Source organism: Vicugna pacos, unplaced genomic scaffold, assembly GCF_048564905.1.
Source record: "Vicugna pacos unplaced genomic scaffold, VicPac4 scaffold_21, whole genome shotgun sequence".
In the NCBI taxonomy this organism is placed as follows: Eukaryota; Metazoa; Chordata; class Mammalia; order Artiodactyla; family Camelidae; genus Vicugna; species Vicugna pacos.
Genome location: NW_027328742.1, coordinates 19819289 through 19844922, shown reverse-complemented (window position 1 = coordinate 19844922; position 25634 = coordinate 19819289). Strand labels below are relative to the sequence as shown.

The following is a 25634-nucleotide window of genomic DNA, read 5'->3' as shown; positions in this document are numbered from 1 at the left end:
GTGACTTTGATCAAGTTCCTCCACCTCGCTAAGCCTGAATTTTCTTCTTTGTAAATGACAGCTGTTGTGGCTCCTTTGCGGGTCCATTTGCATCCTCTAGTACTTTGTTGAGCACCTACCCCCTGCCAGTCACTGTGCTAGGCTTGGGAAAAGTCAGACACCGTGTCTGGCCCTCGTGGACCCTACAGCTTGACAGTGTCCCCGGTCAGCAGAGGTGAACCAGTGACCCCCGGAGGAACGGCCATTAGCAGTGCGAGGTGGTTGAGTTATGAGCCCAGGCGAGTCAGGCTCAGTCCATGGCTCCCCTTTTGCTTCCTTACCCTGTTCTCTTGCTTATTCACAGGAGCCTGCCTGGAGAGGAACTAGGGCCCATTGGCCCTTTGGTACCGTTTGTTTATACCTGATGATTATTCTAATAAAGCACCACTGATAGGGACCTTCGCTCTGTCTGAGTCTGCAGTGGGGCTGGGTCCTCAGTGTGAAGCTTGCTCTGGGCTCTGAACTTGAACACGGGTGGGCTGTGCCTCAGGGCCCTTCATTTTCTGAACTGGAGGTCAGGGCATCCAGGAGTCCTCTTCTGGCCAATTCCTATATGGAAGGCAGTCAGTTCTTAGAAGCCTAGGTGCCAGGCCAAACCTAGCAGACCCTCCCCCGTCACCTTCCACCCACACCACCCCAGAGGACAGGACTTGTGGTCACCAAGCCCTTTTGTTCATGCACGGCTCCGGGAAAGATTTGCTAACCGCTCGCTCCACGTCAGGCCGGTGCCAAGTGCTGGGAAATAGAGGAGACACAGCTTTCCTGGGAGAGAGAAAGAGCTGGGGGGTGATGGGGAGGTAGTTCCCTCCCCAGATGACAGGGCATGACTGGGTCCTGCTTCCCTGCAGCTGGCACAGTGATTCAGAGACCCTCAGGACAGTTGACTCCTTCTCACTCCCACCTTCACGTGGCCAGGTTCCCAGACAGGAGCAGCACATGGCTGCGCTGAGGGAGGGAGGGAGGATACGTCCCTATTAATCTTGCCTAGAACTTCATCCCTATAAATGACTGATGGGTCCCCTCCCCACTCCCTCCTTTCTTCCCACATTTGAGGGCGGCACCCACACCTGAAACTATGCAGGACGCTGGGGCTCAGGTACCCTGAGGCGCCCCAGGCAGTTATATTAGAATCTCACCATGTAGCTGGACACAGACTGCTCATCTCCGGTTCACTGATGGTGACAGGGGCGTTCAGGGAGGTTAAGGGACTCATGTGAGGCCTCGAAGAAAAGGTGCCAGAGCCAGGGCTGCAGCCCCGGTCTTCAGGGTCCTGGGCTAAGTGCCTCCCACCCACGCCCTGCCAGTCAGGGGATCCAAAGGCCCCAGCTGGCTGGCCCAGGAGGGTCACTTTTAAAGAATTCATGAATATGCATCAGGCAGCAGCACTAGGGATGTTCTGGAGCTGCCCGCCCATTGCCCATCAGAGGCTGCACAGGCTCCAAGGACTAGCCTAGAAGAGGAGGGTATTTCCCTGAAGGGCCTCTGGAAGGGAAAGTAACTTTAGCTCTGGGGGGATCCAGGCTTGGATCTCCTCCCTGTTGACCCCTTGGCACTGCCCTCTCTTGCCCATCCATGGTTTTGGCTTCTTTTCCCAGGAGCCTCTTGCCTCCCCCTTTTCTTTAAGAGCACTTGCAAATCCCACCAAACTGTGCCCTCTCACCGCACAGACTCAAGCACACGGCCTCTTAGTGGTGAGACACGTCTGAACTGTAAACATCTAGTTACTTATTTGGCATTGATTCCCAGGCCTGTCTTCCAGGGGAACAAGGTCATTGCCAGTGCCTGTAGTCAATCAGCGATGTTTATTGAGCACTTACTGGGTGCCGAGCACCATGCTGGGGGCTACCGGACACACTTAGAAGCAGGCTGTGGTCCCTGGATCAAGGCGTTTACAATCTAATTCAAGGGGACAGGAGGAAAGATACACGTGCAAAGACCACAGCTTCAGCCAAGACTTGTTTAGGAGAGAGGATGGGAGATATCTGGAAAGCATCTCAAGTGGTCCAAGTCTTGACAGAAAGGAGGATTTCCACAGGCAGAGAGGATGGGGGAATGCGGATGGGAACAGTGGGATTCAAGAGGAAGCGCTGGAGAGGCCAGAGCGGCTGGCCTTGGGCTGGAGCGAGGCTGGGGCGTGTAGAGAGACCCTGCTGGAAAGAAGGGCTGGGACTAGGGTGTGGTGCTCTAAGGGACCAGGTCATTGAACTTGCTTGAAATGGCATCGTGGACCAAAGGGTGCTTTACTACACAGTGTGGAGTCCAGGCCCCTAATTCTCTGAGGCCCAGGGTGAGAGGTCTAACTTATCAATGGCTGAGCAATCCACAAAGCCGTGAGGGTAGCTGTTGGCCTGGAAGGGGTGCAGCGGGACCTTGGTGATGTGGGTGTTGTCACAGACAAGGCGTGAGAAGGACATTTTCTGTAGAGACTTCTGCTGCTTCTTAGTGAAGACCCCAGGGTTCTCCCACCAGAACCTGCAGAGACAGACGCAGAGTTTCTCCATCAGCCCAGCTGTGGGCCCCTCCCAACTCTGTCAAAGGGTAGGAACGAGGTCACTGGGGCCGTGCCGAGGTCTGGAGTTAGTCCTCAGGCAGGACATTGGGACGCCCCCCGCAGAGAAGCATCTCCCTCCCCGCCTTCCCCACGGTGGGGTCACTCGCCTGTCTCCATCTCGGATCTGCCGGAACTGCCTCCCCAGGAGGCAGGCCAGGAGAGGCCCCACCCGGCCCCTTTTAACCAGGGGCTCAGCGATGCCCCCTAGCCAGATGTCGATGTTGTCGGGGGTCCTGTACAGATCCAGTAGCTTCTTAGCCAGCTTCTTGTTCTTCAGCACTGCATGCAGCTCCTTCAACGTCTGGGGCTGTGAGAGGTCACAGAAGCCTCTCCAGGAGTTGTACCCTAGGGCGGAGAGGCTGAAGCTGTCTCATCCCAGGGACTTCTTGCCCACAGTCTCTTTGGGGGACACGCCCACTGCATCAGCCCCAGAAAGTCTGGATTCTCAACCTCTGGGACAGGGTAGGCAGGAAGGAAGCCATTGTTTTATACTATGGCACTGAAGCCTAGAGAGGGCTAGTAGGTTCTTTGGGGCTTGCTCTGGGTCCAGGCACTATTCCAAGCACTGTACAAATATGTAAACTGAGGAACAGAGATGTTAAGTAACTCGCCAAAGGTCACACCACTAGACAAGGTGTAGCCGAGATCTGAACCCAGGCAGTGTGGCTCTTAAGTACTACATTTAAGAAGGCCCAATAATCATTGCTTTCCCTCTATGATCCATTTCTTAATATTTTCGGGGCTTTAAAACTGGTTTTAGAAGTCAGTTGTTGATTTCTTTTTCGTCTGAGGAGCTCAAAGATATTACCAGATGTGTTTTCTGGTCTCTGCATTAGGGAGACTGGAAGATTCCATTTCACAGAGGAACAAAGTAAGTTTTAAAAATGGGCATCTTGGTCTTCTGTTTTAAAACTGATCAGAGCCTCAGGGCTATGGAAGAGAGTCCGCAGGAACCCTGGGAAGCAGCCACAAGCTCCCCAGGCATGGCTGGACCCCTGGCCCACTCACCGGGCATCCCATGGTCCCGGCACCGCTGTATGTTGATGGCGGCTAGGTCAAAGCCGTGGATCGTGTAAGGGGGCTGGAAGAGCTTGTTGCGCAGGTCGCCCGTCATCATTCTCTTCTGACTCATCAACTTGGACTTCTTGGCCAGCAGGCCCCGTACCAGAGGGTCAATTCCACCTGCAGGGAGACCAGGCCCTCATGGGGATGGGGGTAGGCTGGGGACATCGTCCACTGCTGTCCGCCCCTTCCACCAGACATTTTCTCGTAGGTGAAAGAAGAGCTAACTGAACCTTTTGGGCTGGAAGTGGGGAGGGAAGAGCCTGCTGTGGCCTGCAGGGTAGGCTGGGGGCCGGGGTCCAGGTCAGACTGCACGCCTTTGGGGTGGAGGGAAGGGGGCACTCCGGGGGTGACAGCATGAGCATCAGCCTCAGGGACTTTTTCCCAAGCTCTAGTTCAGAGAATTGTCTCCTTCTCCTGACATATGTTCCCGCAAGGAACTGTGCAGCACGGGAAGAGATGGCAGAAATCAAATGCCCTGATTTGTCAGGGCTTAAGGAAAGCCAATTTCATTACAGCCCAGCCCAGGAATCCTAAGTGGAGCTGTGTCCAACCTTTGGCACTTAATGGAGGTGGAAAGCCATAGAGAAGGCAGAAAGAGCAGTTTATTTACCAGACCCATGCATTCTTTCTACAGCAATCAGAGAAGCCCGAGACATGGAAAGAAAGCAGAGAAAATTCAGCAACTTAAAGGTCAGAGGAGAAAGTAAAGAATAATAGCTAAATTTAGTTACCACATTCTGTGTGTCAGGAACCACTGCAGACTAAGTTCTATCCATATATTTCAATTTTTATATAGCCTAGTGAGATAGGTATTATTATTGTCCCCATTTCACAAATAAGAAAACTGAGGCTCAAGGGGAATGAATTCACTTGCCCAGGGTCACACAGGAAGTGCATGGAGTCTGACTTCCAAGCCAGGTTTCCCCAGAAGCAGGCTGCAGAGTGAGACAGCCAGGTGCTGCCCTGAAAGGACATACCATCTTTGACTATCCTCCAGGTGTTGAAGAAGAGGGTGTGCAGGGGAAGCTCTGGTTCTGGACCCCATGGCTGATAATTCTCATCCAGGCGGGACATAGTGGAGGGGGCCTCCAAGTGGCCAAAGCAGAAGGCAAAGGTGAAGACATTGGAGATTCAGGGATCCACAGATTTGTTACAGCCTTGGTATGGAGGGATCCACTTCTGCATCTCATCACCTAGCACAATGGGTAGATAGTCCCTAAAGGTGATAATCTGGAAGGAAAAACGAGTTGTGAGAAAAGGGCATGAGGAGACGTAAAACCTCTGCAGAGCGAGGTGGGAGAGAAGCCGCTGCCAAGAGGGATGACTGGTCAAAAATCAAGGATGGCTAATGGATAGCACATGTGTCCAATTCCCCTTCCTATGACCCTGGCAGACATTACTAATTGATCACGACATACTTTCTGCTGCTCTTTCATAATTTGTCTCCATGTAGGCTTTACCAATCAGTCACTTTAATATGGCACTTGAGATGTACTCTCTTTGCCATCTTTGCTATAAGTTTACGACTTTGAAGCTAAAGTGACAGTCCTTATGCATCACTTTAACATGATGAAGTCATATTATTAAACTTTTCCCCATAGGCCAGGGTGAGAGGAATGAAGAACCACAGGAATGATTCACAGGGTAACCAAGGAAAGTTCATTCAACCTCCAGTTCTCAAAGAAATGCTGCACTACAGAGAGATCTGTTTTTCATTTTGTTTTGCTCAAAACAATGAACCAACATAAAGTGAGAAAATTTGGAAAAATCATGCCACCACTTAACTCAATAATTATAATAATTGTTTCTTCTTTCGAATCTTTGTCTACAGGATACCTAGTTTTACATAACTGTAACCCTGGAGAATGCATGCTTTTGCATTCTGCTTTTTCACTTTAAGTTTCTCACATTTCTACCTAGCTCCCAACTATTATATAATTAAATGTGTATGATATTCTCTTGCACTCGTGGGTCCTTCTTTTATTGTTTTACTCTTTGGTTGCTGCCCATTTCTTCAGCAGCTTAGATCTAAGGATGTCATCCTTGGAGCAGGCAGTCTGCGCCTCAGGCTGTGAGAGTCAGCAGGGGACAGACCCCTGCCTCTGGCCACAGTGACTGGCTCAGCTGTGGCACCAGACGAGGCTGGTGAGTCAGATTCTCTCTCTCAGGAATTTAGATTTCAGAGGCAGCTATCCTAGACTGTTTCTGGTGGCGCCTGATCTGAGGGACAGATGGGGTGATATGCGCTGTCATTTCCTACCATGTGCAGAAAAGCAGGGAAAACCCATCTGCAGAGAAGGAGAGTGGAGAAGTGAAGAGAGGAGCAGAGAGGAGGGAGAGGCAGAGCGGGAGTAGCTGCCCTAATTCCAGATGGTTTCCAGGCTCTGGCTTTAACCCTTTCTGAGGCCCAGCTACAGTCCCTGCCCAGGGGTTCGGGGAGGAACCCTTACCTGCTTCCACTTGTCTAGGGTGAGCCAATACAAAACACCTGCGCTAGTCTGGGTGGGCTTCTTCCTCCTGTAGTCCAAGAAGCCTCATTGCAGGTGGGACTGCGTCTCCCTCAAATTCATATGCTGAAGCTCTAACACTCTAGTGGGACTGTATTAGGAGATAAGGCCAGTTAAGATGTAATTAAGGTTAAATGATGTCATAAGGGTGGGGCCCTAGTCCAATAAGACTAGTGTCCTTACAAGAAGAGAGAAGTGCATACATGGAGGAAAGACCATGTGAGGACACAGAGGGAACACGGCCAAGCCAAGGAGAAAAGCCTCAGGGGAAATTAGACCCGCTAACTGCTTAATCTTGGACTTCCAGCCTCCAGAACTGTGAGACAAAATAAATTTCTGTTGTGTAAGCCACCCAGTCTGCATTATTTTGTTATGACAGCTCAACCAAATGAATATAAGCCTCAACTCAGATAGTCTTTATGTAGATATTTTTAATTCTTTGGATGATTTCCTACAAACATCTCTAGCAGCAAGATTTCTGAGTCTAAAATTTTCATAATAAATGTTGAATTCTGGAGACTTTTCTAAGAAATAAATGGAAATAGATCTTCGATGGTGAAGAGCATGTGCTTCTGGTTCCAGAATGAGATGGAGTAGACTCATTTTTCCTTAGTCTTCCCCACTAAATAGAACTAAAAACCTTGGAAATTATTCAACAGACAACAATAAATAGACTCTAAAAGCTGGAAAGAAGGTGAACTGGATAAGAACCTCAGGACTTGAGGAATGACAATAAGATGAGCTCCTACACATCCCAGGCTTGGTCCGTGAGAAGCTGGCACCGTGGAAGCTCCAATAGGAATAGACAAAAGAAGCTATGAAAAGCCTTCTCTCTCTTTCTGCAGAGGACTGGGTCAGGGGAAATTCAGCAGGGACCTAGCAAAGAGCCCCCAAACCCACCTCACAATCCAAACCATTAGCCATCTTTGCTCTTGATACACAACCCAGGCTGGTGAATGGTCTGATCTGCCTGCAGCAGTAAAGCCCCGTCTCTCTGTTCTTCATCCATCGGCATAGAGACTCAGGTGCAGTGGTTTCTGATCCTTTAGAAGATTTCCTAGCAACAGAAGGGAGCCAGGAAAGTACCTTCCTGCCCTACAGACAGAGTCAACAGGGATTGAGTTGAAACCCCAGACATACCAGAAGAATGAAGCAGATGAGGATACCATTGCAAGGGCTCAGGAAACTAAACTGTCTTTGGAACTAAAGCTCACAAAAGTATGCCAGAACCTACATGCCAAACCTAAACAGAGTAACTGCATTCTTAAACAGAAGAATTAAACAGGATCAAGAATCTTGTCTCCTAACATAATAACTGAAATGCCTAGGATACAACTGAAAATCACTTATAATGCCAAGAACCAGGAAAGCCACAATTTGAGTGAGGAAAGACAATCAACTAATGCCAATGCTGACATGAATCAGCTGTTGGAATCATCTGATAAAGATTTCAAAGCAGCTGTCATAAAAATGCTCCAACAATCCATTATGTTATCTTGAAACAAATGAAAAAAACAACATCTCAGCAAAGAAGTAGAATTTTATTAAAAAATTGAAATTATAGAACTGAAAATACACTAACTGAAATGAAAAACTTGTTGGCTAGACCCAGTAGTACGGTGGATGTGACAGTGAAGACAGACCAATAGAATTCAGTCAATCTGAGCAACAGAGAGAAATAGACAGAAAAAAACTCCCCAAACTGCCCCCCAACCCTCAAACAAACCAGAACCTCAGGGTTCTGTGGGACAATAATAAAAGATCTAATATTCATATTAATGGAGTCCCAGAAGTAGAGGAGAAAGGGAGTGGGATGAAAAAGTACTTGAAGAAATAATGTTTGAAAACCTCCCCATATCTTTACAGATTTCAGAAACTGAATTTCAAACAGAATAAATCCAAAGAAAGCTACTCTAAGACACATCATAATTAAATTTCTGAACACAAATATAAAGTGTTAAAAATAGCCAAGGAGAAATGACTCATTACCTATAAAAGAACACCAATTTGAATAACAGTAAATTTCCGATCTGAAATCACGGAGGACAGAGAAAAGTGGTACAACATTTTTCAAGTGCTGAAAGAAAAGAACTGTCAACCCTGAATCTAGTATCTGGTAAAACTATTCTTCAAGAATAAAGACAAAAAAAGACATTCTCAGATGAAGGAAAGAGAATTTATTGCTAGCTGATGTATCCTCAAAAACTGGCTAAAGGAAACTCTCTAAGCATAAAGAAAATGATAACAGAAGAAGGCTGGGAACTTCAGAAAGGAAATGAGAACAGTGTAATGGAAAATAGAAGCAAACAGACTGAATTACTTTCTACCTTATGAGTTTCTTTAATCATAGTTTATGGCTAAAGCACTATCTGATGTGCTAAATGTAGGGACCTAATGGAAGTTAAGTTTTCTACACTTCACTGAAAGTGATAAAACACTGACACCTGTAGGTTTTGATATGATGCACATATGACAATACTGAGAACAATTACTAAGAAAACTATGCAAAGTGATATACTAAAATCAAAATGGACCTCTAAAAAGTGTTCAGATAACCTACAGGAAAGCAAGGAAAACAATAACAATAGAGGAATGAGAAACAGGGAACAAACAGGAAACAAATAATAAAATGGCAGATTTAAGCCTTAACACGTCAATAATTACTATACATGTAAATGATCTAAATGCACCGATTTTAAGACAGAGATTGGTCGAGCAGATTGAAAAAAAAGTGGCCATGGCTCTGGGTTTAATCCCCAGCACCTCCATTAAAAAACATTTTTTAAAAAAGTGACTTAAATTATGTGTCGTCAATAAGACACATACTTCAAACATAATGACATGGGTAGGTTGAAACTGGTGGAATAAGATACATCATGGAGACATTAATTTTTAAAAGCAAGAGAGGTTATATTAATATCAGGTGAAATCAACTTCAGAGCAAAGAAGATTACAAGGGACAAAAAGGGACATTGCATGCTGAAAATGGATCTATCCATCAAGAAGATCAAGCAATCCTAAATGTTTATTCACCAAGCAACGGAGCTTCAAAAATACATGAAGCAAAAATCGATAGAACTGAAAGAAGAAATAGACAAATTCTCAATTATAGTTGGGGACTTCAACACCCTACTCTGAGCAATTGATAGAACCACTAGAGAGAAATCAGCAAGGAGACAGAACTGAATAGAACCACCAATAAATGGGATCTAAGTGACGTTTATAGAACACACCACCCAACAACAGCAGAATAAAAATATTTTCGAAGGACCTATGGAACATTCAACAAGATAACCATACCAGGGCTATAAAATATACCTTAACAAATCTAAAAGAAATGAAATCATATATTCTCTGACCATGATGGAATCAGACTAGATATTAATAACAGACAGGCAGCAGGAAAATGTTTAAACACTTCTAAATTAAATAACGTACTTCTAAATAGGCCACAGGTCAAAGAGGAAGTCTGAAAGAAGATAACAGCAGAAAATACATATTGAGTGAAAATGAAAACAGAACATATCAAAATTTGTAGGCTGCAGCTAACTCAGTGCTAAGAGGGAAATTTATATCACTTACTATACTTCTGTTAGAAAAGAGGAAAGCTCTCAAATTAATACTCTAAGTTCCTACCTCAATAAACTAGAAGGAAGAGCAAAATAAACCCAAAGCAAGCAAAACAGGCTAAAGAAGAAAAATCATATGATCATATAAATCAATGCAGAAAAACCACTTGACAAAGTTCCACATCTGTTCATGGCAAAAACTCTCAGTAGACTAGGCAATAGAGCAGGACTTCCTCAACGTCATCTAGAGCAGCTACAAAAAATTCATAACCAACGTTATACTTAATGATGAAAACTTGAATGCTTTTCTTCTATTATTGGGAGTTAAGAATGTCTGCTCTCACCACTCTTGCTCAATATAGTACAGGAAGTTAGAGCTACTGTAATAAGGGAAGAAAAAGAAATTTAAAATGAAGAAATATAACTGCCTTTATTTGCATATGGCATGATTATCTATATAGAAAATCCCAAGGAATCTACAGAACTCCTGGAACTAATTGAGTTCAGCAAGGTCGTAAGATACAGAATCAGCAGATAAAAATTGTCAATTATCTGCAAGCTTCAAACTCCCAACTTACCCTTTCCCTGTACACCAGAAATTGACACAACATTGTAAACTGACTAGTATTGAGTGACTTCAATTAAAAAATCAGTTATATATTTATACACTGATAAGAAGTGGAAACTGAAATAAGAGATGTAATATTTATAATTCCTCCAAAGAAAATGAAATTCTCAGGTATACAGGTAACAAACATGTGTAGGCTCTTGATGATAAAAATTACAAAGTGCTGAAGAAAGAAATCAAAGAAAATCTAAATACTTGGAGAGACATACTATGTTTATCTACTGGAAAATTCAACATTGTAAAGATGTCATTTGTCCCTAAATGGATCTATAATTTTAATACAATTCCTATCCAAATCTCAGTAAGATTTCTTTGTAGACATAGATTAGCCTGTTTTAAAATATATATGGAAAGGGAAAGACCTTACAGTAGCCAAAATAATTTTGAAAAAGAAGAAGAAAGTGGGAAGAGTCATTCTTCCCAATGCTAAGTCTTATTATGTGGTTACTAATAGTTATTAATTATACACTGTAGTAATGGTGTAGGAATAGACACATAGGTTGATGGAATGAAACAGACAATCCAGAAATAGATTCACATAAACATGCCCAAATAACTTTTGACAAAGGAACAAAAGCAGTTCAATAGAAGAAAGACAGTCTTTACATAAATGGTGCAGGAGCAGTTAGACATCCGTAGCTCCCCCGACCAATGAACCTTGACCTAAATCTTATGTTTTACACAAAAATTAACCCCAAATAGATCACAGACTTAAATGTAAAACATAGAACTATAAAAAGTCTAGGAAAAAAAAAAAACAGGAGAAAAATCTTTGGGATCTAGGACCAGGGAAAGAGTAAAGACTTGACACCAAAAGCACAATCCATGAAAGAAAAAAACTGATAAATTTGACCTCATCAAAATGAAAAACTCTTTCTCTGCAAAAGATCCTGTTAAGAGAATGAGAAGACAAAGTACAGACTGGAAGAAAATATTTAAAGTCACATATGTGACAAAGGACTCGTATCCAGAATACATAAATCATTCTCAAAACTCAACATTAAAAGACAAAATCCAATTTGAAAATATGCAAAATACATGAGCAGGTATTTACTGAAGAGGATATCCAGATAACAAAAAACACATGAAAAGATATTCAATATGATCAACCATCAGAGAAATGCAAATTAAAACCACCATGAGCTATCACTACATACCTAACAGAAAGGGTGAAAAAAAATTAGTAATGACACCAAATAATGACCAGGATGCAGAGAATTTGGGTCATTCATACATTGCTGATGGGAATGTAAAAATGATACAGCCACTCTGGAAAACAGTTTTGCAGTTCCTTTTAAAACTAAAAATGGACTTACCATATGACCCAGCAATTGCACTCTTGGGCTTATATTCCAGACAAATAAAAACTTATTTTCTTGCAGAAACATAGATATGAATGTTCATGGCAGCATTATTCACAGTAGCCCTAAACTGGAAACTATCCAAATGTCTTTCAATAGGTGAACGATTAAACAAAGCATGAGATGGTTCTCAACAACAAAAAGGAATGAACTATTGATATATGCAATGACTTGGATGAACCTCAAGGAAATTATGCTGAATGTGAAAAGCCAGTCTCAAAAGAACACATACTGCATGATTTCATTTATATAACATTCATGGAGTAACATAAGTGTACAGATGGAGGATGGATTAGTGGTTGCCTGGGGTTAGGAAAATGGGAAGGGGGAGGGTGGCTGTGGCTATAAAAACGTAGCCCAAGGGCATCTTGTGGCGATGGAAGTTAGGTATCTTTATAGTGGCGGTGATTCCATGAAATGACACATGTGATACTATTGCCTGGAGCTACACACACACACACATGCACCACACATGAAGATGATGAAATCTGAATAAACTCTGTAGTTGTTATCAGTGTTAACCTCCTGATTGTGATCTGGTGACATAGTTCTGCAAAGTGTTAACACTGGGGGAGGTGCATGTACATGTTTGGACAACTTCTTGAGAATCTACAATTATTTCAAAATAAAATGTTTAAAAAATAAGAATCAACATATCGCCCTTTCTACATCCCTTCTAGTCAACTGGCCAATCAACAATAGCAATTAACTGTGCCGGTGACATGTGGCTTAAGTGCAGAAAATTTTTAAAGAAGATAATCCGATCAAAACAACTGGAATAAGTGTGCTGTCACAGTCCCAGGAGTGATGGAGCCTACGGTCCCAATGAGGGCACCTGGGTAGGCACACTGAGTGACCATGTGAGACTGACTCTCCAGTACTCGGAATCCAGGGACTCATTTTGGGGCCGAGAGGCAGAAGAAGCACAGGGGAGGTTTACAAGAATGAGATGATGGGAAAGCAGCAGCAGCAGAGCAAGGGGAAACGCAGAGGGGCTAGCGGGAGGTGTGGGGACCAGCAGAGAGCAGGGTCAGGAGCGGGAGCGAGGCTGGCGTGTGGCGCAGTGCTCCTGGGCCCACCTGCATGAAGGCTCCCAGGATTTTCCGGGCTTCCTGGTAGAGCTTCTCTCCATCCCAGCGAGGGTTGAGTCTCTTTAGTTCTCTGGCCAGACGGTTGTGCTCTCGGAGAAGCAGGGTGTGGGAAGCGGCCAAGAGGATCTGCTCTGAGGCTCGGGAATCTCCTGAAAGCCCCCAAGGTAGGAAGGTAGGTTCCCCGGAGCAACCCCAGACCCCAGGGACCTGCATGAAGAAATCAGTGACAATGTCCCAAAGAGAACCTCTCCTAAGCCCCTCCTTCCAGTTAATTTAAGGGAAGGCAGGTGGAAAGAGATCAGGGTTGGGATTCATAGATTTGAATCTCAACTCTACACACACACTTTTAGCCGTGTGACTTAAGACTTCACATTTCTAAGCCACCGTCTTCATATCTGGGAAAATGGGGCTAATAAGGTCGACCCTCAAGACTGACAGAAAGACTACAGGTGACATTAAAAAATTAAAATTTGGTAATTAAATCCCAACTGCCTTCCAAGATGGGACCCACAAATAAACAAGGGGCTTTTCATTGTGTGGAACAACTTTGAAGGTTTTAGGAATCCAAGTTTGAGGGTAGGGTCCAATTCCTCTGTGTAATACAGGATGAGATAGAGGCAATTGGGAGGGATGGAGGAATAGGATGGGAGGTCAGATAGATGGTGCAAGACCGGATCTTTCTCTTTGTGTCCTCCAATCTTCAGGAAAGTCTGTTAAATTCACAAATGCTTAGTCGTACTGGGTAATTTTTGGGGGGGAAAACAGGCAAAGGCTTGGTCTGGATTGATGTGAGAGATGCAGGGACACAGCTAAGAAAAGATCTGGCCCTACAGACTGGCCTCCTGCCATGTCTGGGCGGCAGGGGGCTTGCCCCGGGGGAGTGGATCTTTAGAAGAGAGAAAGCCTCCGAAAGCCTAAGGCAGAGAGGACCAGGAGGACAGGAGCCCCCAGAATGAGAATTTGGTTGTGCACGGGCTGTATGGAGTAGGGGCTTTGTGCCAAGTTTATAAAAAGCATTAAAGCTATATCTTCCTCTTCATCTAGAACTTCCTCTTCTAGGAAATTATCTTAGTAAAAAATTTTTTAAATGTGCACCAAGATTCATCAACAAGGATGCTCATTAACTTAAAAACAACAACAAAAAAATCACAGGAAAACCAGAAATGACTTGAATGTCTCCAAATCAGGTTGACAAAAATCAATTATGATAATAAATGTCACGGAATACCAGGCAGCCACTTAAGAGCCCACTGTAGAAGATGGTTTCATGATGTGATGCATGAAGGGAAGTCATCAGGTTACAGAGCATTATTTCAAGTGCAACCTCAATGATGTAAAACAATGTAGAGCGATGGGATAGAAAAAAACCTGGGAAGATAGGCATTCAAATGCTAAGAATGATTATCTGTGGGTGGTGGGATCTTGTGAATTTTCTTATTTATTTTTACAGTGAACATACGTTCTTAGATTCTGTATTCACCTGGGCCCTTCTGCCAGTCCTGGACAGTGCCCGGGGCGGTGGTGGCTCGGTGTGTGTTTTTGTAGAAGATGATGAGAAGGAACAATGGTAAAGCCTCCCCAGAGGCTGCCCAGGGGCCTCGTGAAGTTTTTCTGGCCTCCCTCTGCTCTCAGTCCCCAGGATAACCCCCTTGTCCTTGGGCACCTCTGTTCCCAGCCTAAACTCACCCGCCAGGAAGCAAGGCACTTGGGCAGTGGTGTTGATGACCTCACAGGGGCTCGGCTTCTTGTTGACAAAGGGTGGGTAGGCCAGCCCGTGGTCCCAGAACTCCTGGTTGACGGCCATGAGGCCCAGCGGACTACTGAGGTCACGGAGACGGCTGTCCAGGCTGGGCTCAGAGCCGTACACTAAGCTGGCGTCCAGGAAGGAGGTCAGGGCGTTGATCTGCTGTCGGGCCAAAGACTGGTAAGGTGGATTGGGGCAGACAAACCCAGCTCGGAAGAAAGGCATGCATTTCCCTTGAGTCATCACCTTGCGGTCATTGCGCGGGAACTGCAGAGACATTAGGGTGACTGGGCAGAGGTGGTACAGCTGGTAACCCCAGGGCAGGTCCAGATGCAGCTGGCAAAAATGCTGATGGTGTCCTCCTGGGACCCTGGGACCACACGCTGGCTCCTGGTGCCTCCTGCTGACACTATACATCTTGGGCCCCCAATACCTTGAAGTTCATGACGTCCCACTGTGGAAAAGGGCTGAAGGGATTCATCCAATCTTTTATAGCAAAGGTTCCAAATTTTTGGTGGTGAGGGAGTCCTCCAACCCCGGCACAGGGAAGCAGAACACGAGACAGGAAAGGGTTTGTTAATAATAACTGCTAACAACAGCTACCATTTGTTTATTTTGGCCCTTCCATGTGCTAGGCATTATGCATACTTTATCTCACTCTGGTCCTCATAAAACCCTGTAAGGTAGGTAATTTGGTCCCATTTTACCCAGGAGAAAACCGAGGCTCAGAAAGGTTGAGTCATGTGCCCAAGAACTTACAAACTGCAAAGGAAAGATGTGGGATTCAGAGCTAGAGTGACTTCACTCCATAGCTCACGTTCTTTATAACACAGCTCACAGCCTTGATTTATTTCAGTAAAGAAATCACTCTCTAACTGTAAAATCCCTGAAGAAAAGGTGCATCATGGCAAGTTCCTTGTCCTTCCTGCTGGAAATTCCCATAAATACCGGCTGCTCATTCTGACTCATCCATCAGGTTTCAGCTTTTTCTGGAAGGAGCCGTCCTGGACCCCATGGTGACTTATAGCAACATTCCACAAATTTTACTGTGTATGCAATGAATCTCCTGGGAATCCTGATAAAATGTGGATTCTGTTTCCCAATGTCTTGGACAACAATATCTTGTTGTACTTCTAACAAGACCCCAGGTGACACCAAATGCTGCTGGGCCGGGGACTCAGACGGCCCTCCGCAGCGCTTCCCAATTTTGCCGTTAGTGGTTACTCATCCATTTCCTACACAGACCCTTCGTCCTTGAGGGAAGGGACAGTGTCTCATTTGCCAGGCACGGAGTAGATGATTAATGTCTATTTACTAAGTAAACGAGTGAGTGAATGAATAGATGTGTGAGGCTTGGGAAGCTGTCAAATCAGCATTCAAGATCTACCAAGAGGTCCTGGCTGACTGCCTGGCGGGGAATGTCTGCTACCTTAGGGAGGCAGGGGGTTTGTCAGGGACGCGCAGTTGCAGTGGCCTACCATGATGGGGAAGCAGTTGTCTCCCTGGATACAGTGCTCATCACACTGCGCTTTGGAGTACTCGCTGCTCCCCAGCTCCATGTCCGGGGAAAAGTCCAGGTCGTGGTCCACAATCTGACCCCACTGCATGAAGAGCAGGGACCTGTTCTGGTCCAGAACACCCTCTTCATTCAGGTAGCTGACAATCTTGTTGGATACCTCACGGGCCTACGGATGGAGAGAGAAGGAGAGGGAGGAGAAGATGCTTCAAGGATTTAGCTTCAACTGCAGTTTATTGAGTACCTATGATATGATAGGTGTGTTTCATCCTTATGACAAGCTTGTGAGGCAGGTGGCGTTACTCCCATTTTGTAGATGTGGAGACTGAGTCCTAGAGAGGTGAAGTCAATTGACCAAGGTCCTACAGCCACAAAGGGCCAGGTCTGTATGACTGGATGGCTTGCAAGGCCAGTGCCCTTTCCACTCGGAGAGGGAAAAAGAAAGACAGGCTGTTTTCTGAAGCCAGTGCCATGGAGATGCCCGGTGTCTGGGATTAGGGGAGGGGCTCTGGGAAGAGGGCCTGCCAAGTCAGATGAGGCCAACAGAGAGGACCTCTAGGCAAACAACGGCTGGTGCACTCCAGGGGATGGGACAGGGCAGGCGCCAGCGGGATGCAGCAGGGAGGTCATCTGCCTGGGAAACCCCAGGGCACCTGGTCTGTTGGCAGCTGGGAAGTGACCATCACATAACCGGGCTCCGGGACCCGGGCTCTGCTGCCCTCTAGTGGCACTTGGGGGAACACTTCCAGGGAGCAATTCCAAATCTGCATCTCTCCGCCTGCGGCTCCACCGCGCACCCTTTGTCCTCCCACCTATTTCTTCTTCCTTTCCTTGAGTGTTTGGGGAGTGCATCCCTTCTCTTCTGACTCCCATCCTTCACCTGCCTGCCCGGGGCTCTCCCCGACCCCGGGCCTGCGCTCACCAGCGGGAGAGGGAAGCCGTTCCGCCTCTTCCCCCGCGTCCAGCCGAAGGGCAGGGAGAGCCCGTCCTCGTACTCCGCCGGCAGCCAGTGCGCCAACGCCTGGTTGGCGGCTCCCAGGGCGGGGTGCCTCCTGAAACAGCAAGACCCGTCCTCAGCTTCGGCCGGTCGGCCCCGGGGTCTGCTTGTCTGAAAACCCCACTGGGAATCCCCTGGGGAAGGACCTGGAGCCTCTGAACAAGGGATAGGGGGCCCGGAGGAGGTGCTTCTCAACTGTGGGGTGTCTGGGCCACTCTCACCTCCGAAGGCGCGGGGCTCCTCTGCACCGGGGAAAGGTGCTGCTTCCAGTGGGTTGCAGTGGTCTCTAGAAGGTGGGGAAGTTAGGGGGGTTCCAACAGCACAGATTCCAGTGGGACGCTAGTCCAGGAGGGTAAGGCAGTGGGAGTTCTGCCTGTAATGTCCAAGTGGCAAAGTCCTGGCTGGGTTGGGCAGGGCAGGTGGCCTGGGCAGGTGGGCTGAGCCTAGTGGGCTGTGTGTGGGGATGGGAGGCACCTGCCTTCTATACCCACCCATGGCCACTCACCCGTTATTAGTCTCCTGTGATGGTGCGGTAAGGGCTGTTCTCGTCACATTTCACCACGGAAACTGGGACGTCACAGCCCACCTCCCAAGAGAGTGCAGTCAAGTCCAGGCTGGGGTCTGAAAGAGAAGGGATGCCAAGTGGGCTGGATTCTTCCTCCGCTTTCCGTGTTTCTGTGGACACCAGTTGGGCTGGACTCTCTCCAGTTTCTGTGGTGGTCCTGTCCCTGGCAGGATTTAAGTGAGGGGCGCTGTGGTCTTGGGAGGATAACACATTGGGAAGCTTTAGGCATCAGAGGCTTCCACGTGGGCACAGAATGGAGAGACCTCCTAATGCAGGCTGTGCTCCATCCCAGTGCCCGCAGTGAAAGGGAGGCAAGGGAGTCTGGCTCTGGGGGCTTCTTTGGGGGCCTCATTTGTGAAAGTTGGCAGAGGCCCCAGCACATTTTGAATCTTGGAGTCCAAACTGCTCCCTGCTTCTCCCTACCTTGTCCCAGTTTCCTTCTTTTGCAACTTTGGAATTTGCCCAAACACCCAGGCCAGGGATCTTCCTCCACTTGATGTTTGCCCAGGGAGAACTTGTAGCCTCTTCCTCGAGTCATGACCAATCCCCTCCCTCCGTGACCCTCCGTGAGCTGTGCCATTCAGTAGGGGGTGGGGCGGAGGGGTTGGGGAGGTCATGACCAGTCCATCAGCTCATTGTTTCAGCCCCACAGCACCCAGAACAAGAGGGAAATCGCATCACCTGTGACATAATCCCAGTAAATCCCCTCGACACAGGTGGCTTAAACTGGCCCTTTCACAGGCGGAAGTGGTGACACTGTGGTTTGGGACAAGGAACTGGTGTTTATTGACATTAGTCCTTCCTCGGAACAGAGACCTAACAGATGGCGTTATAACAAAGAGCATGAATGTCCCCTCATTGCGAGCTGGCAGTGGGACCTTGCTGGGCCTGAGTTCCTCTCTCTGCAGGAAAGAGCATGGGCGTCGCTGAACTCAGCCTCTCCTTGCTCTGCAGGTCTAGGAGAGAGAGAGGCGATGGCTCCCAAGAGGAAATGCAGCTTTTGCTGGCTTCTGCTCTCCCCTGTGGCGAGATGACCCCTTCTTGCCATCAGAGGGCTGGTGAGCTTTCTGTACCTGTGACGTTGGTCTGGGTCACTTTCTGCCACAGTCTCTTTAAGGACTCCTCCCACACCTGCCCATTGCGGATGGCTGTGCGCGTCTGGCCCTTGGCATGCTTGAGGTACTCTGAGAGCTGTCGAGTGGTGGGCACCTCAGAGCTCATGGCAGCCTTCAGCCTACAATTGAGAGGAGTGGGGGAGTCACGACCTGGCCCCCGGGCTTTGACTCTGTAGAAGGGATGTGAGGCGCCGTGTGTGTAGGGAGGAGCTGGGTGGGGGGTGGACAGCACGCCGGAGACCTCCCCCCACTTCTGTGTTCTCTTCTGATGCCTCTGGAAAATCTCTTCTGGGAGGAGGAAGCTACAGCATGTCTTTAAGCTTTGTGACGTCTGCTTCTGAGGGAAGGCAGGCAGAGGAAGGTGAGCCCTTCCTGAATTAGAATTGGCAAGTGGCAGCTGTGCTGGCTGCTTCCAGATCTGTTGGGGAACCTCAAACTCACCTTAGTCCCAGGATGTACGGATTTAGGCTAAGAAACCCCTGACCGTGGAGCTGGCCTCTCATCGAGCCTCATGGACTGAGACTTCTAGAAACACCATGCCTCTGGGCCTCCAGTTCTGCCCACGAAAGCATCCTCTATTCCACCTGGCCCTAGAGTGAGCCTGGGGTTTGTTTAGACGTGGCTGGAGCATCCAGCCTCTTGCTGCCCATTTATTTGGCCGGATGTTCAGCCTTTTTATTCTTAATTTCCCATGTATAAAATGAGAAGCCAAAAACCCTTCTACTACTAAGAAATTGGAGATTAAGGGCAAGATGTCAGAAAGTCCCTCTATGAGAACCTCCAGCCCCTGTGGTGCTCCGCTTCCTCATGTGTGAGATGAGGGGACTCCAGGAGACGATCTGTAAGACTCTTCACGAACCTCCTCTAGACTCAAGGCTCTAAGACTCAAATATTTGAAGTGGCTCAAATTCTCACAAAGACATCCCTGCTTTGGGAGTGAACTGCACAGGCTGTAACACCTGGCCTGTCCCTGTAGACCAGGTTATTAACTCTATTTCAGGTGTGAGGGGGCCTGGTGCCTCAGCCTGAGGGGCTACGTGGCTAATTACCAGACCTACGTGCTTCTAACCTCCCCTCCACCTTGGTGAAAAAGAACCCAAGAAGATAAACCTGCTGCCTTTTGTTGCAGGAGACCTCGTGGCCCAGGGACCCAGACTCCTGCAGGTCCAGTATGGTAACCACTAGCCACATTTGGCTATTTAAATGGAAATTCATTAAAATGAAATACAATTAAAAATTCAGTTCCTCGGTGCTCTGGTCACATTTCAAGTGCTCAGTAGCCGCATGTAGTCAGTGGTTCCTGTATCGGACAGCACTGACCTAGAGTTTGGGCCTAGAGGTCACGTTTGAACCCTGGTTCCACCAGGATGGGCGTATGGATGTGACCTCCCAGTGAGCTGTGCCTCCTCTGTGAACTGGGAATCAGTGTCGCTGACACCAGCACCCGTGGCCTTTGCAACATGCTGTCTGGGTTTGACTCCTGCTGCTACTTACTGGTGGCCTTTGGGCAAGTTAACCTCTCTGTACCCAGTTTCCTTATCCACAAAATGTGGATAATGGTGGTAACCATGCAATTTGATCATTTGGCCTCAAAAACAGCTAAATCCTATAGTTGGGTTAAGCACTGCATAGGATTTGAGGGAGGAAGGAATGAGAAAGGCCAAGAGCGGACTCTGGCACAGAATAAAGCCACGTGCCTTAGCACCAGGCCACCATCTTCATCAGCCAGGTCCCAAAGGGTCCCCCACCCACGAACAAGGAAGTGGGGTTGCTGGGCCTCCCATTGTTTCACCGAAAGTTCCCATGCAAGGTCCTATGCGCGCCTTCCTTCCTCCTGGGCCAGGGCTCCGTGCAGCCTCCTGCCTGAACCTGACTCACCCGGGAGGTACCTCCTGCTTTGCCTCAGGGTGGGGCTCCCTGGGGGGAGGCAGGGCCTTGGAGGAACTCTTTCCATCTCTAGGCCTCCACCCTCGACCTAGCCAGCATCCTCCCCCACCTGGATGGCCGCAGCAGACTCCTAACTGGGTTCCTGGCTCCTCTCCTGTCCTTCTCCCATCCAGCTCCACCCCACTGCCGGAGGGAGCTTTTTGGAATGAAAAGCAGGCCAGGCTGCTCTCTGACTGAAGCACTTCCTTGGCTCCCCGACGATGTGTGTGAATCCACATGCTTACTGCATCCATGCTCGTGACCTTGTGCAGTCAATTCCTCTATCTAGTTCCCAAACATTTTCATCACCTGCCAAGGAGACCCTACACCCATGAACAGTCACGTCCCATCCCTCCCTGCTCCTCCCTGGTACCCACGAATCTGCCTCTGACTCTTGGGTCCTCAGGCTCTGCCTGCGTGCTCCTCCTTTCCTACCACTGCCACCAGCACCAGCCTCTTTTCTGTTTCCTGAGCACCCTAAGCTCTTGCCTGTCTCAGGACCTTTGCTTCTGCTGTTCCCAGACCCTGGAATGCCATCCCCCCAGCTCTCTACATGGCTGGCTCTTTCTCGCCCTCCATCTGGCTTCCCGGATCCCTGCACCTGGAGCCTCAGCCACTGCTCTGTTTATTTCCTTTCTTGTCCTTCTCACAGATCGTGAGTTGCTGGATTGTTTGTTTGGGTGCTTGTGAAAAAGATGTTTAAACGTAGATTCTTGACATCTCCACAAGGCCCCAAGTCCAAGAACTAACCAGTGGGGGCAAGTTTGAAAGCAAGGCTGGTGGTCCTGTGCTGCGCAACTCCCAAGGGAGGTGCTGAACACTGATTTTGTGGCTTTTATTCTGCCCCACCTTCGGGCTCTGACAGGATTGACATTAGGGAGGGAGAGAGAATTTTCATTCGGAGATGGTTTCCCTGCTGCCACCATGGGGCTTCCTCTTTGGACTAATTCTAGTGACAAGGGACTTAACAGGCAGCTCCACTGTGTGTTTGTGGCTGGTGATTGACACCTGCCCAAAAGGCCTAAAGAAAACAAGAAAAGAAGAGGCGGCTGGTGCTCTGAACCTAAGAGCAGAGTAAGCCAGACAGGGCGGCGCTGGGCCCCAAATCCGCACATCCTCCAGCAGCAGGGGAAAGTCTCCTGGAGCCTCTTTAAAAAGGACCTGACTCGAGAAGGTGTGGCGAGGGGAGAGGGAGTGAGCCCCAGGCTCCTGGGCTGAGGGTTGGAGCTGTGAGCTGCTGGCCGGAAACTTCTCTGGGTCAGAGAGTTGGCAGCAAATCTCTGAGAGCCGAAAAGTGCCCAAGGAGGGAAGGCGCTTCTGACCCACCCCCCTTCCACCCTCACCCTCAGGCATTAAGTTGTCCCGGTGACTTAGACTTTGCCATCCTGCCCCCCTCCTACCTCCCCCAGCTCTACCCCTAAGAGTCAGAAACCTGGGCTGGGGGAGGGGGACAAACTGGACCAGGCGCCCTTCTCTCACTGTGAGAGCAGGAAGCAGCGCTGAGCTGAGGAAAGTGAGATGCTCTGGGCTTCATCTTCTGACGCTGACACTTGAATTCCTGAAAGGACACTGTTCTTGGGACTAGAAGTGACCAGAGCACATCTTGTCCTCTAAAAGTCAGCCCAAAGGTTATGGGACCGCTTGAGAGTTTACTCAAGGGCCAAGGAGGAAGGAAGCCCCAGGAGGCAAGAGAAAGGTGGCCCCTCAGGCTTCCTGAGACTCTGGTATGCGTGACCCAAGGAATCACTCAGCCACGTGGAAGAAAGTGCTTGTAGGGTCAGATTAGACATCCCCTTCACAGTAACTTAGAGGCTGAGGATTTAGGAATTGTGGGCTGTTACTCCTACTTGCCACACACACCCGCAGGTGAGGGTGGAAGGGCAGGTTGTATAACCGCGTTGGCTCCCTGGCTTGTCAGGGCGGGCCCAGGTGTGCTCATCATGAACGGGAAGCCCAGGAAGGGGGACACATGCGGTGTGTGCGTCTCACCTACCTGGTCCGGGAATCCAGGAAAGCCTTGTTGACGTGAGCCTTGACCTGACGCACGGCGTCAGACATGGCGGCAGCGGTGGTCTGCACTTGGATGGGGAGGAGCAAGGAGCAGGGTATCAGACACCACTCTTTGGAAAAGCCTTTGCTTCTGTTTCCCTCTTTCTCAGCCATTAACCCACCCCTCAGATCTGAGCAGGCAGAAGATCAAGATTGAAAACATTCACCAGGAGAAAAAACCTCGAATGGTAAGAATACTCTCTGATTCTCAGTAAGCTGTCAGTGTTGTTCTCAGGAGTCCACTACAATATAGTCATCCCTCAGTATCCACAGGGATTTGGTTCCAGGACCTCCCAGGATGCTCAAATCCCTCGTATAAAATGGTATAGTATTTGCATATAACCTATGCACATCTTCCCATATTCTTTAAATCATCTCTAGATTACTTATAATACCCAATGCAATGTAAATGCCATGTAAATAGTTGTAAATCCAATGTAAATGCTATGTAAATAATTGCAAGAGTGGGTATTTTTTTGGGGGGGGAGCTTTCTGGAATTTTTTTTTCTGATTACTTTTCATCCACTGTTGGTTGAATCTGCTGATGCAGAACCTGCAGATACTGAGAGCTAAGTGGACCCAGTGATGGGATTCAGAAAGTCTGTGACCACTCAGGTTGGCTCTGGCTACTGGTGCGGATTTTTTTGGTTCTTGGTGAGGCGGACCCGTAAGCTAGTCCATCAAAGGGCTTGGCTGATCACCAGGACCCTGAAGTAGGGAAGGGGATGGAATAGAGTAAAAGTGAGATTCCTTGTTTTCACTCGTACTGGGGTCTGGAGATTGGGGGGGCAGGATATAGTCTCTAAACAAGGAGGGTATAGTGGCTTAAATAATGCCCCTCCAAAATATATGCCAACTGGAACTTTATTTGGAAATAGGGTCTTGGCAGATTTATCTAATTAAGATGAAATCATATAGGTACAGGATTAGAATGGGTTCTAAATCCAGTGACTGGTAGCCTTATAAAAAGAGAAGAGGACACACACAGAGAAGAAGATCATGTGCAGATGGAGGCAGAGCTTGGAGTGACGCAGTTATAAGCCAAGGATTGCTGGGAGCCATCAGAAACTGGAAGAGGCAAGGAAGGATTCTCCCCTAGAGTCTTCAGAGGAACATGACCCTGCCAACACTTTGATTTTGGACTTCCAGCCTCCTGAACTGTGGGAGAATAAATTTCTGTTGTCTTAAGCCACCCAGTTTGTGGTCCTTAGTTACAGCAACCCCGGGAAATCAACACAGAGTGGCCCTTACCATTGGTGTCAGATGCTGCAGCCTGGAACAAGGTCAGGGAAGCCAAAAGGACTGGGAGATGGAGAAGGACCCGCATCACTGAAACGAGACCCAGGATCATGGCGTGAGCCTTGGAGAGTCCCCATGGTGGGGAGCTGAATCACAGAAAGGGGATGATAAAGCAAAAACAGCCCAGAGAATGCCAGACACCCTGACATTGGGGCAGAGGAGGGGAAACCACAGTAACTAAGCATCTCCCGTGTGTGCAGGTCCACGGTAGGTACTGAGAGATGGAAAGGAAGGAGCTCAGGCTTCGGGGTCAGGAGGTCCTACGTTGTAGTTCTCCACGTGCTCTAACTAGCTCTGTGACATCGGGCAGGTTACGTAACCTCTCTGGGTCCTTGGCCTGCCATGTGAGGGTGTTGGACCAAGTGACCCAGGATGTCTGATTCTGCTCTGACAGCCTGTGACTCAAGATTCTGTACCTGTCTTGTCACCGGTGACAAATGCTGTTACCAAATCTGGTACACATCTTAGGAGTTCCCCTTCCCCTTTCCCCTCAGGATGAAAGCCGTCCTCCTCTGGCCCAGCACAAGAGAATGTGCCAGAGACACAGATGCTCAGTTTCTACCTTCAGAAGCCGGCAGGGGCTTTACCCCCTCTCAGAGAGCCATCTTGATGGGAACACATGAATGAAAGTTGTGACAAAGCTCAAGGTGCCCCGGAGCTCACAGCTGTGTGCCAGGTTGCCTGGAGAGATTCCAGCTCTTCGATTAACCCCTGCATCATGAGCTTTAAACTCTGACCCTAGATTGTCAGATTAAAAGCATGCAGCTTTGTTTGCTTTGGGGCTTAGGGTGTTCATTAGATTTGGTGGAATAGACCCAAAATATCTTTCAAGGAGATACTAGCTCCAGCCTTGGAGGTGGCCATGGAATACAGATGGAATGATGGTGTATCTAGACTGTGTTCACAAGAGGGCCCCATAGTGTGCCTTCACTGACTGAACTCCAGAAACGCACCCTGGAGAAGGTCCTCAGATTGGCTGCCCTCTCCAGATCTACTTGAAGCTCCCTAAGAGGAATCGTGGGTCTGGAGTTTTGCCTGAGAAACCATCCAGGTGGTCTTCCAGACATTCTCTGGATAATCTCCAGAAAAGGAGACCTGTGTATCTGGACCAGATAATTTCAGGCCCCCCTGACACCCCCACACCTCCTCAGTCTTTCCCTCTGACCTTTGATGATCTCCCTAAATAATTTTTATCTTGTTGAATGTACTTTTTGTAAGCTTACTCGAGAAAAAAAAAAGACAAAGTATGAATAAATGCCTATCTGGTCAAGATTCTCTCCAGCACTTTTTTTTTTTCCCAAGAGGAAATCTCAGACAGTTGAGATTGACGCCTCAGTGGGCTCCTGTCCTTACACCTCTACGAGTGGAAACATTGTCCTCCTTTTTGTGATTTGAGGAGATCACTGAGCCAGCAGAAATCTAGCCTTTCAAGAAAACAAAGATGATGGTTTTGGAAAATAAAAAGCATCATTGATATTATTTTATTATTAAAAAATTTGGGGGGGTAATTAGGTTTATTTATTTATTTGTTTATTTCTTCTTCATTCATGCATTCAATGGAGGTACTGGGGATTGAACCTAGGACTTCATACATGCTAGGCATGCACTCTAC

The 25634-nt window shown here is 47.9% G+C and overlaps 1 pseudogene; it reads right to left on the bottom strand.

Moving 5' to 3' along the window:
- Window positions 1–2306: 2306 nt before the first annotated feature.
- Window positions 2307–24050, bottom strand: LOC140694449 (lactoperoxidase-like; annotated as a pseudogene).
- Between the last annotated feature and the right edge of the window lie 1584 nt (window positions 24051–25634).